Below are 11,345 nucleotides of genomic sequence, written 5' to 3' on the forward strand. Positions count from 1 at the left end.
CTTGGGAGGCTGAGGCAAGAGAATATCACTTAAGCCCAGGAGTTTGAGGTTAGTGTGAGCTGTGCGCCAGGACACTCTACCAAGGGCAACATAGTGAAACTCTGTCTCAAACAAAAAAAAAAAAGAAAGAAAGAAAGCCTGTGCAAAGGCCCTGAGGCAGGAGCATGCCTGGCACATGTGAGGGATGGTAAAGAGACCACTGGGAAGTAGCACAATGACTACGGTGCCACTGGTATAAGGTGAGCTCAGAGAGGTCCTGTAAGAACTTGTGGACCCTGGAGGGGACTTTGGCTTTTTCTCTGAGAGTTACAGGCCTTGGCAGGGCTCTGAGTGGAGGAAGGCCATGGGCTGGCATGGGTTCTAAGAAGATCCCTTCCTTCAGTTGCTGTGGTGTGGTTACCCAACCGTTTTTGTTTGTCAAAACTCAAGAGAACACTAAAAGGTTGAACATTACTGTATGGAAATTGTAATTCTTTTTAAATTTAAATTATAACTTTGTTTAAAATGAGCAATACTTTGGCTGGGCGTGGTGGCTCACACCTGTAATCCTAGCACTCTGAGAGGCCAAAACAGGCAAATCCCTTGAGTTTAGGAACTTAAGACCAGCCTAAGCAAGAGTGAGACTTCATCTCCACTAAAAATAGAAAAAACTAGCTGGGTGTGGTTGCATATGCTTGTAGTCCTAGCTATTCAGGAGACTGAGTCAGGGAATTGCAGGAGCCTGGGAGTTTGAGGTTGCAGTGAGCTATGATAATGCTACTGTGCTCCAGCCTGGACAACGGAGTGAGACTTTATCTCAGAAAAGAAAAGTGCAATACTTTGGAAGCAATGACGAATTGTATGTCTGCAAGAGGTTGCAATTAGGCCTTTTGTTACCTCTCCTTTCCCCAGGCTTTCTGCATAGACATGTCTCAGGAATGCACCTCTGCAGCTGCTGGAGGTCGCACTTCCTTTGTCTGTTGCGGACTGATTTGTGAATTCAACAAATTCCTATGTTGAAGCCCTAACCTCCGATGTGACTGTATTTGGAGATAGGGCTTTTAAAGAGACAATTAAGGTTAAATGAGGCCATAAAGTGGGGCCCTAATCTGATAGGACTGGTGTCATCCTAAGAGAAGGAAGAGACTCCAGAGTTACTTCTCTACCTCCCTGTGTGCACACAGAGGAAAGGCCATGTGAGGACACAGAAAGAAGGTGGCCATCTACAAGTCAGAAAAAGAGGCCTCACCAGAAACCAACACTACTACCAGCACCTTGACCTCAGACTTCCAGCCTCCTGAAACTGTGAGAAAACAAATGTCTGTTGTTTAAAACACTCAGTCTGTGATATTTTGTTATAGAAGCCTGAGAAACTGTTCACAATACCTTGTAGCTCAGGTTCAGGGCTGATTTCAAGAGACTCATCTTGGCCGTGGGTGACAGGAACGGGTACTCAAGTGGAGGAAGAAACTTTCAGCACATCCTCCTTGTCTAGTTGAAGAGGGCGCTGGAGCTGGGGGGCGGTTAGCAGCCCAGAAAAAGCCAGGGATGAGATCCACAGCACTTCTGTGGGTTCTGGGAGCTCTGTCCATGGAACATTCTCAGCCAAGCTGCCAGATGAGTAATAATTGCTTGGGAAGCTTTCCAGAACTGCCCCGAGGCTTTCTCTAACACTCTACCCACACCTGGTTCCTGCCAAGTTGTTCTCCCACAGAACACAGGCAGGTTTAGAGCCATTGATGCCTTGGTTCAGAGAAATAGGTGTAATGGTGTAATTTCACGCTGGTGACAGCCCAAGGGAAGAGGTAAGTGTCTGAGTTTCTCTAGAAGACACAGTGGCTGGGGACAGCTGGAATGAATCATGGGTCACCGCTCATGACTCACAAGAAAGTTCTGCCAGATGCAGGAGCTGGGAGCCATTACCAACCAGGCAGCGTTGGTGGATAAAAGCCTTAAAGGATAATTGGCCGTGCATGCCTGCACAAGGGTGCACATACCAGCACATGTGAGATTACATGCATGCATGCATGGTGTGCTTACATCCCTGTGTGCACATTTATAATGCTTTTGTGCATGCATGTGTACATGGTACATGTGTGTGCATTTGGGTTTTGCTGTTTCGAATGTTGGTGTGGTTATAAGCATATGTGTGCAACCCAAGTTCAAGTGTGCATTCCTATGGAAATGCTAGGGCTCAGCAAGGACATGAGGACCTGTACCCTGACGAGGGTATTTGTGAAAAGCAATTGTGCATATGGATCAGGATGTGCTTACGCGTGAGATTCCATGTGCAAACCCTTAAGGCCATGGGTGTTACCCTGAGTGTTTGTGTCTGTGTATACATGTGTGTACCTGTGTATGCCACATGCATGGTTCTCTGTGAGTGCATAGGTGCAGGGGAGCCCACTGGTGAAAACTGGTGTGTCCAGAGTCCATGCATGCATATCCTCAGGTCCCCATGTACATGCAGGTGTGAGTGAACTGGTGCACACACAAGGCTGGGCCTAGATGTCTGTACACATACGTGCATGGCTTTGGGGACTTCTCTTGGCCTGGGCATCTGTGAATGCACATGTGTGTGTGCACAGACGCACAAGTGGCCAGGATCCTACACTGTGGTGTCCATGCATGTGTACCTCTGGGCACCAAGTGTGTGCATGAGTGCAGATGTGCCCATGGGCTTAAGCCTGGGTATCTGTGTACACATAGCCCTGGATGCCCACAAAGTGTGTGTGTGCATGGATGCCTGGGCCTTGGTATTTGTGCACATATACCCTGTGTGAACATGCATGTGTATATGGGTGTGATCAGGTACCTGATCTGTCTGCGCACAGGTACCTCTGGGTGCCTGTGCCTCAGTGTGTGCATGGTTTCAGGTGTGGCCATGGACCTGGGTCTGGGCATGTGTGTACATGTTGCTAGAAGCCCATGCATGTGTGTCCTCATGTGTTCAGCATGCTAATAGGCCTGGGTCATGGTGTCTGTGCACGTATACCCTTGGGGTCCACTATGGCATTTATGTATATGTGGCCCGATGTGGAAGATGGGTATAGATTCACTTGCACCTACACCTAGCTGGTGACCATAAGGGAAATCGAGGAATGTTCTTCTTCTAGGAATCCAGGTTTGGGTGGGGCCAAGGGAGTGAAATTTGGGACTGTTTTCCTTTTCTCAAACCTTGTCACTCCGAACAAAGCTAGAGCTTGGAAAACACCCTTTCCTTCCTTCAACCTCCTCCCTTCCCCCCAAGTTGAGCTCTGTACTAGCTCTGTGGCAACCCAGAGACAATGTGGCCCGACTCCAGAGGGCTGGGAAGATGAGCAATACTTCTGAGCCACCACAAAGGAAGCCAACAGCAGCAGGAGGAGAGACTTGTGCCTGGAGATTCAGGGTAGGCTTCCTAGAAGCTGAGGTAGGAAGATGCAGTGAAGGGGGCCCATGGCAATGGGGAGGTCCTGGACCTGCAGGGATAGGATAGAGGGACAGACAGCAAGGCAACAGACACTCAGAAGCAAAGGCCTGGGAATGGGGAAGCTGTGTTTGTTCAGCCAGGAAGCTGTGTCTGACTCTCTCATTACTCATAGGAGACCAAGTGCCCAAGCCTTGGAGGGGCCCAGAGAAAAATGAAGGTTTTTTTTTTTTTTGAGACAGAGTCCCACTTTGTAGCTCTCAGTAGAGTGCTGTGGTGCTTACAGCAACCTCAAACTCTTGGGCTCAAATGATTCTCTTGCCTCAGCCTCCCTAGTAGCTGGGACTACAAGCACCCGCCACAACACCCAGCTATTTTTTAGAGACTGGGTCTTGCTCTTGCTCAGGCTGATGTTGAACCTGCAGTCCCCCTGCCTCAGCCTTTCAGAGTGCTAGGATTAGAGGCATGAACCACCCTACCTGGCCCAAATGAGGGTTTTTTCTATCCCCAGAACAGGGAGCTTAGGCTTAGAGAACTGTACGATTCTACAAGCCCCTGGGGCCCAGAGTAAGCTGCCTGCTCTTCCTGGGCCTTGGTTATGATAACTGTTTATAGCCCAGACCCAGGGAAGCATTTATTCTGAAAGAGTAGCCCATGGCAGGCAAGTGGCCACTCCCCAAGATTGGGCCATCCTCCTGTTCCTCTGACACTTCTAGGTCCTCACACCCTGCCCCAGGGTCAAAGCTTGGATGCGGACTCCCGGAGCCATGGCCACAGGACTACCATCATAGGGAAAACCAAACTTGGTGGTGCTACAACCCTGGCCCAGTAGGGAGCACTGTCATTGCTAAGCCACCCAAGCACAGGGTGGCAGGTGGGGTGGGGGAAGCACAGGGACCTGCAACCCTTGGCCTGGCCCTGGTTGGAGAAGGGTGATGATGCCCCTGAACTCCAACTGTGGCCCTGATATACAGAAGGCTTGGCGAGAGGAGCAGGCTCTCCCCTTCCACTCTTGGGACCCCAGCTTGGCCCAGTTTCACCCAAAAAAGCTCTCAGGTACAGGGTCAAGACCTTCCTGTGCTCTCACCCCAACCCCATGCTTGATAGCTTTCTTTTGGATCCCCTAGGGCAGGTGTTCTCAAACTGCGGGCCACATGTGGCCCCCCTAGGACATTTATCCGGTTCGTCGGGTGTTTTTGCCACCGCTGCCTGTCCTGCTTAGCAGCCGACTTGTCCCGGGGCCCGCAGTCCGGCCCTCCAATAGTCTGAGGGACAGTGAACTGGTCCCCTGTTTAAAAAGTTTGAGGACCCCTGCCCTAGGGGGCCAACCATACAGATGGCAGAATGTTTGGCAGCAGTGGGCCACTAAGTACAGTCCTGCAGGCCATGCCCTGAACAAAGGACGCCTGGCCAAGGAGAAAAGAGGGGACCAAAATGAGATGCAGCCTGGTCTCCTCTGGCATTCCTGGGGCCTGCCTTGGGGCTATATCTGTCAGGAGGAAGGGCCGTCCTTTATTCTAAAATTCACAAAAACACTGTGGAGCTGCTGGTGCCCCTGCCTGTCCAGGTCTTTAAAAGCAAAGGAAGAGGAGAGAGACTGCTAAATTAGACATAGCCCCGAGCACTGGGCAGGTCTTAGCCTGAAAACTGCTCAGCCACTGTCTAAGGCAGCCCTCAACTTGTCAGGAAAACTCATAAAAAGCTTTTAAATGGGCAAGACTATTCCCAGGTGTCCTTTCAATGCAATGCTAGGTGTTGTCTAGCAGATCCTTAGGGCTTATCTGATTCTGTAGGGGGCTGTACCTTTGGCTTTGGCTGGGCCATTTTGAACTCTATAGATAGACAGAAGTTAACCTGTGCAGGGCAGATAATTCCCATTCATAAAAATAAAACTGAATTTTGTCCTGTTTCAGAGATATAACTGATTTCTACTCTGTAGAAAAAGATGATTTCAAATATATTGCATTTATTGGCAAACTCATTTTGGTATTCCCTGGGAGCCTGTACGTCTGTTCTTCAGACTCTCCTTTGAGTCTACTGTAACATCTTACCAGTCCCTCATTAATAAATGAGCTAATAAAATCTTTGACACAGGTTCACTTTTTATTTGTATGAGCTGTGTTGTTACCGTTTAGAATTTTTTTTTTTTTTTTGAGATTGAGTCTCACTCTGTCGCCCTGGGTAGAATGCCATGGCATCACAGCTCACAGCAACCTCAAACTCTTGGGCTTAAGTGATTCTCTTGCCTTAGCCTCCCAAATAGCTGGGACTACAGGCGCCTGCCACTATGCCTGGCTATTTTTAGAGATGAGGTCTCACTCTGGCTCAGGCTGGTCTCGAACTCATGAGGTCAGGCAATCTACCTACCTCGGCCTCCCAGAGTGCTAGGATTATAGGCGTGAGCCACCAGTGCCTGGCCACCATTTTGGAAATTATCCTTTTACTGCAGTTACAGCTAATAGTCCAGATAAGATCACCAAGCAGAGAGAGGAGAGATTTGCTTGAAGTGACCCTCAGGGACTAAGACTGGGAGGCAGAGCTAAATCCAGGCTGTTCTGGGCTCTTCTTTGCTTGTCCAGGGTGTGGAATTGGGGGTTGTGACAAGCCTCCACTATGGGGATGTGGAATGACCCTCTGGGGTGAGGGGTCCCCCGTCAGTTCCCACACTCTGTGCTGTGGCCTGATTCAGAGCCAAGACATAACCAGCCCCAATTCCCTCCCCTAGGCCATCCTGGCTAATGGCAGTGCTGAAATGCCCTTATCACCATCCTGGGCTGCTGTACTGATGACACCTATAGGAAGGGCTTTCTTCTCAGGCAGGTTATTTCAACTGTCAAGCCTCAGCTTCCTTATCTGTAAAATGCAGATAATTACAGTTCCTGCCTTGTAGTTGTAGGGAGAAGATTAAATTAGATAATGGACACAAAGCTCTTCAAATCGCCTAGCACAGGGTAAGCACTCAGTACACAGAAGGTGCCAAAACATGCATACACATTTTTTTTTTTAATAGAGACAGAGTCTCACTTTATTGGCCTCGGTAGAGTGCCGGGGCGTCACATAGCTCACAGCAACCTCCAACTCCTGGGCTTAGGCAATTCTCCTGCCTCAGCCTCCCGAGTAGCTGGGATGACAGGCGCTGGCCACAACGCCCGGCTATTTTTTGTTGCAGTTTGGCAGGGGCCGAGCCTGAACCCGCCACCCGCAGTATGTGGGGCTGGCACCCTACCCACTGAGCCACAAGTGCTGCCCAATGCATACACATTTTAAGAAAGGAAAAAACTGTATTAAATTTATGATACTCAAGTCACACTTGACTTCTGCAATTATAAGAGGTGCTCAACAAGATTTGTATTCATGGGTGGTGTCTGTGGCTCAGTGAGTAGGGCGCTGGCCACATATACTGAGGGTGGTGGGTTCAAACCCAGCCCTGGCCAAACTGCAACATAGAAATAAAAAAAAAATAGCCGGGCCTTGTGGCAGGCGTCTGTAGTTCCAGCTACTTGGGAAGCTGAGGCAAGAGAATCGCCTAAGCCCAGAGGTTGCTCTGAGCTGTGACTACATGGCACTCTACCAAAGGTGACAAAGTGAGACTCTGTCTCTAAAAAAAAAAAAAAAAAAAAAAGATTTGTATTCATCTTTTAAAAATTTTTTTTAGAGGTAGAGTCTCACTTTGTCACCCTCGGTAGAGTGCTATGACGTCACAGCTCACAGTAACCTCCGGCTCTTGGGCTTAGGCGATTCTCTTGCCTCACCCTCCAGAGTAGCTAGGACTACAGACGCTCTCCATAACGCCTGGCTATTTTTGTTGTTGTTGCAGTTTGGCCAGGGCTGGGCCAGTCATGGGTCCAACTTGAAGATATAGGTGGGAGCCGGAGGTGGAGGGAAGTTAGCCCCTAAGAACAGCATGCAGTGAGGTGAGGTATATCATCAGAAGAAAGTGGAGAGTAGTATTTAATAGAAGAGGGAAGAGGTGCTGAGTCAGCAGAAGGAATGCCTGCCTACTATGTTGGCCACTGTCATACTACCCTTAAGTAAAACCACTGGCACCCTTAGTCCTTCTCTGCCCACCATTTAGATGTCCCCAGTTTTATGCCATAAAGTTACCCCATCTCTCTTAGTCACCAAAAATTCTGCCTTTTGTGACAAATTAAAAGGTGACTTATACTAAAATCCTAATGACTACCAAAAGCAATAAAATGTATTTGTGGCAGAGGTTGTCTGAAGAAGGCAAAGCCTGTGTGGCCATGACTTAATCTTCTGGTGGGGATTCAGGGCAGTGTGGCAGAAGGATGGCAAGATCTCGAGGAGACTGCCAAGTACTCAGTGGACCTGGCTGCTCAAAGGCGGCCCTGGAGGAGAGTGCAGCCTCCCTCTCATCTTCTGTTTCCATTCAGAGCAGATGGCCCTCCTAGGCACATTTGAGCTCCAGGCTCTTCTGCCCCCTTCCTCTGAGGGATCTGTCTGTTCAGCTATCAGCCTGTCAGTTTGGCTCTGATACAAAGTTATTATGTAGCTGTGTATTCACTGAGCATCAGTTTCTAACTCTGGTTTTTTGGAAGAGAGAAGTCTGTTCTTCTGAATCCATCAAGGGATGAATTCTGTGTTAGAGAGCAGAGGGGAGGTTCAGGAGGTAGGTGGGATGGGTTAGAAGATTAGAATTGTCATTGATCTGCTCTTCCATCCACCCACAATTCATCTGCCCACTGATGAATTACCTAGGCTTGCATCCATTCGTCCACTCATGATTCACCCACCAACCCACCTATTCATTCATCCATTTCTCTGGTCACCTATCCATATACCCACATAACTGACGAGTGCTGTGGATCTAGCCTTGTGCTGTGCTTTGGAAGCATAGAGGCAAGTCATAACCACCTCCTGTGCTTTCAGCCCTCCCAGTCTAACTGGAGATATGTGCACAGTCATATCTCACTGCATGATTCTGTAATCAGTGTGTGGATACCCCAAAGAGTATTTGATTTTGACAGTGACATTTCAGCTTAGTGCTCATAGATGTGTTGGTATTTGGCAGGAAAGAGGAGAAAGGGTGTTCCTGCAAATGAGAGAAGTAAGTAAATCCTGAGAGATGTAAGAGAGAATGAGTGTGGTTGAAGCTCAGGGTGGATGTGGTCTGAGGCAGAAGTTGGCACTGGGCAGCTGAGCAGGGATGGCTTTAATTTCTGGCCCTGGGGAGCCAGGAATGACTTTCCAGCAAAAGCACCAGCACCCAGAGAGTGTGGCTAAAAGCCTAGGGTGGCCGGCCTCCTCTTGTTATGGGCCCCAAGGACACACATGTGCCAATCTCTAGCCTGCAATTTAAAGAAACAAAAAGCCATCAAACCTCACAAAGGATGCCATTTATAGGACCTGTTCCCAAGAGAGACGGACAGATGGATGCTTAGATGACATGTGTGTGTGGATGCAATCATGAACTCTGGTCCATACCACACACTCCAGGGACATATGCCAGGGACCCAGCATAGTCAGGGCATTAGGTATGTGAACTCCAACATACCTGGCTCTGTAGGGCTTGTAAGGCCTGCAGAGTGCACAGTCATGTTGTCCAGGGAAGACGGTCAGGAGGTCAAGGCTACTCCCAGCTGAGACTAAGAATTTCCTCAGGGGCAGTGGCTTCTGAATTTTTCTGAGTGTAGCTGAATTTCTATTCTAAGAAATCATTTTAGGCTGGGTGTCTGTGGCTCAGTGGTTAGGGCGCTGGCCACATGCACCAGGGCTGATGGGTTCGAACCTGGCCAGGGCCTGCTAAACAAACAAACAAAAAAAATAGCCTGGCATTGTGGTAGGTGCCTGTAGTCCTAGCCACTAGGGAAACTGAGGCAAGAGAATCACTTGAGCCCAAGAGTTTGAAGTTGCTGTGAGCTATGATGCCACAGCATTCTACTGAGAGTGACAGAGTAAGACTTTGTCTCAATAAAAAAAAAAGAAAGAAATCATTTTAAGCCCCTTCAGAAGCACTGGGAACTGCTGGCTGTGTCTTTCACAGGAAGCAGGAGCCAGGAGGACAGTCAAGGAAGCGTCCCAGGAATCACCCCCAATCCAGTGCTTCCAGGTGTCAGGCCTGGTCCAGAAAAATGTCTTTACCCCTGACAGCTTTGACGTGAGAGTGGTGTGGTCAGATCTTGTGGCACCTAGGTCAAGGGATGATGTACAGGGAGGCCCTGGGGTGCCAAGAGCTGTGAGGAGACCCCTGCTGTCTCTGAAAGGAAGGGAAGCAGCAGACTGCAGGTGGAGTGGGACAGAAAGCCAAGGGCAATGGGGCTGCAGAATAAGGAGGGGCCTCAGCATTCCACCTAAGCCCAGAGTCCTGTGACAGCCCCATTCCACATGTCCTCCAGGCAGGAAGAGGCCCGAAGCCCCCCGCTTCTCACCCCTAGTATTCGCTGGGTGATGGAGTCTCATAGTCAACATTTGCCAGGCACGGCCTAGACAGCAAGCCCAGCTCCAGACAGAACAGAGATGGAGAGACAGCCAGACACTTCAGTGTGACAGGCTTATGGAGAGAGAGTCTTCCCAAAGCGTGGAAGTCCCGGAGACAAAAGGTGGGAAATCTCCCTTGCCTTGAGGTGACACTGAGCTGGATCTTGAGAGGAAATTAGGAATACTAAAAGACTAGAAGAGAAAGGAGAGCATTCCAGGCAGGGGACACAGCATGGGCAAAGGGGATAAACAGGGGGAAATGAGGGATGGGAATAAGGTGTGCTCCTGCCGACTGAGCCTATAAGGTACAGACTCCGGGACTCAGAGCAGCCGAATTGGACGGGAAGATGAGGCCCCTCTGACTGAGATCTCACTGCCTGAGCCTCCTTGAGGGCAGCCCCGGAGTGGGGGTTCCCTTATCCTGCACCTCACCCACTGCCCCTTCTACAGAGAGAAAGCTAGGGAAGGAAAGGAAGGAAGCCATCCTTCAGAGATGAGCATGTGTGCATCCTGAGGGAGGACACTGTTACGGCCAGGATGGGCTTGGGGACGGGTTACTTGTCTGCTGGACATACCTCACCTTCAGCAGCCATGGTTTCCAGCTCCTACCCAGTTATTAGTGCACAATGGGACTTTGAAGAAGTGACTTGATCTACCTAGACCTCAATTTTTCCATTTTTTTAAAATGGTATTACCGATGCTCTAGGCTCAAGGCCACTTAATCAGGAGTCTGTGGGTGAGAGGCACGCATAGATGGACTTCCAAACAGCTCTTGATCTTTTTTTTTTTTTTTTTTTTTTGAGACAGAGTCTCACTTCAGGGCCCTCAGTAAGGTGCCATGGCGTCACACAGCTCACAGCAACCCCCAACTCCTGGGCTTAGGTGATTCTCTTGCCTCAGCCTCCCGAGTAGTTGGGACTACAGGCACCTGCCACAATGAGAGCTCTTGATCTTGCACCCCAACTCTGTAAATGCTGTGAAATCTCTCCAGCCAAAGATTCCCAGGAATATAAGTATGGTTGAACAAGTAGAGTTTATTGCTCATGTAATAAGTAAGAGCACGCACTGTGGGGAACTGTGAGCTGGCTCAGTAAAAGGGAGTTCACAACAGGATTTGGGCTAGTTGTCTTGGGGGAGGGTTTTATTTTATTGTTTCAGGTTAATTGAGGGTATAAAGAATGAGGTTACAATGTTTGTTAGGTAAAGTCTCTCTTATAATTGCGTCCCACCCCCGAGAGGTGTGCTATACACCCTAACATTGTGCCCAATGAGTGGGAACACACACATGCCCCCCTCCTCCTCTCTCCCCGCTTCCTCTTTTCCCAGCCCCCCACCTTGAATTGATTTGAGTTTTCCTCTTACGAGGGTATGTATTAGATCGTCTATTGGCTTCATATAAGAATTGAGGACATTGGATTCTTTCTCTTTTTTTTTTGAGACAGAGCCTCAAGCTGTCCCCCTGGGTAGAGTGCTATGGCATCACAGCTCACAGCAACCTCCAACTCCTGGGCTCAAGCGA

This window comes from Otolemur garnettii, unplaced genomic scaffold (genome assembly GCF_000181295.1).
Source record: "Otolemur garnettii isolate 467f Iridium unplaced genomic scaffold, OtoGar3 scaffold00153, whole genome shotgun sequence".
Taxonomy (NCBI): domain Eukaryota; kingdom Metazoa; phylum Chordata; class Mammalia; order Primates; family Galagidae; genus Otolemur; species Otolemur garnettii.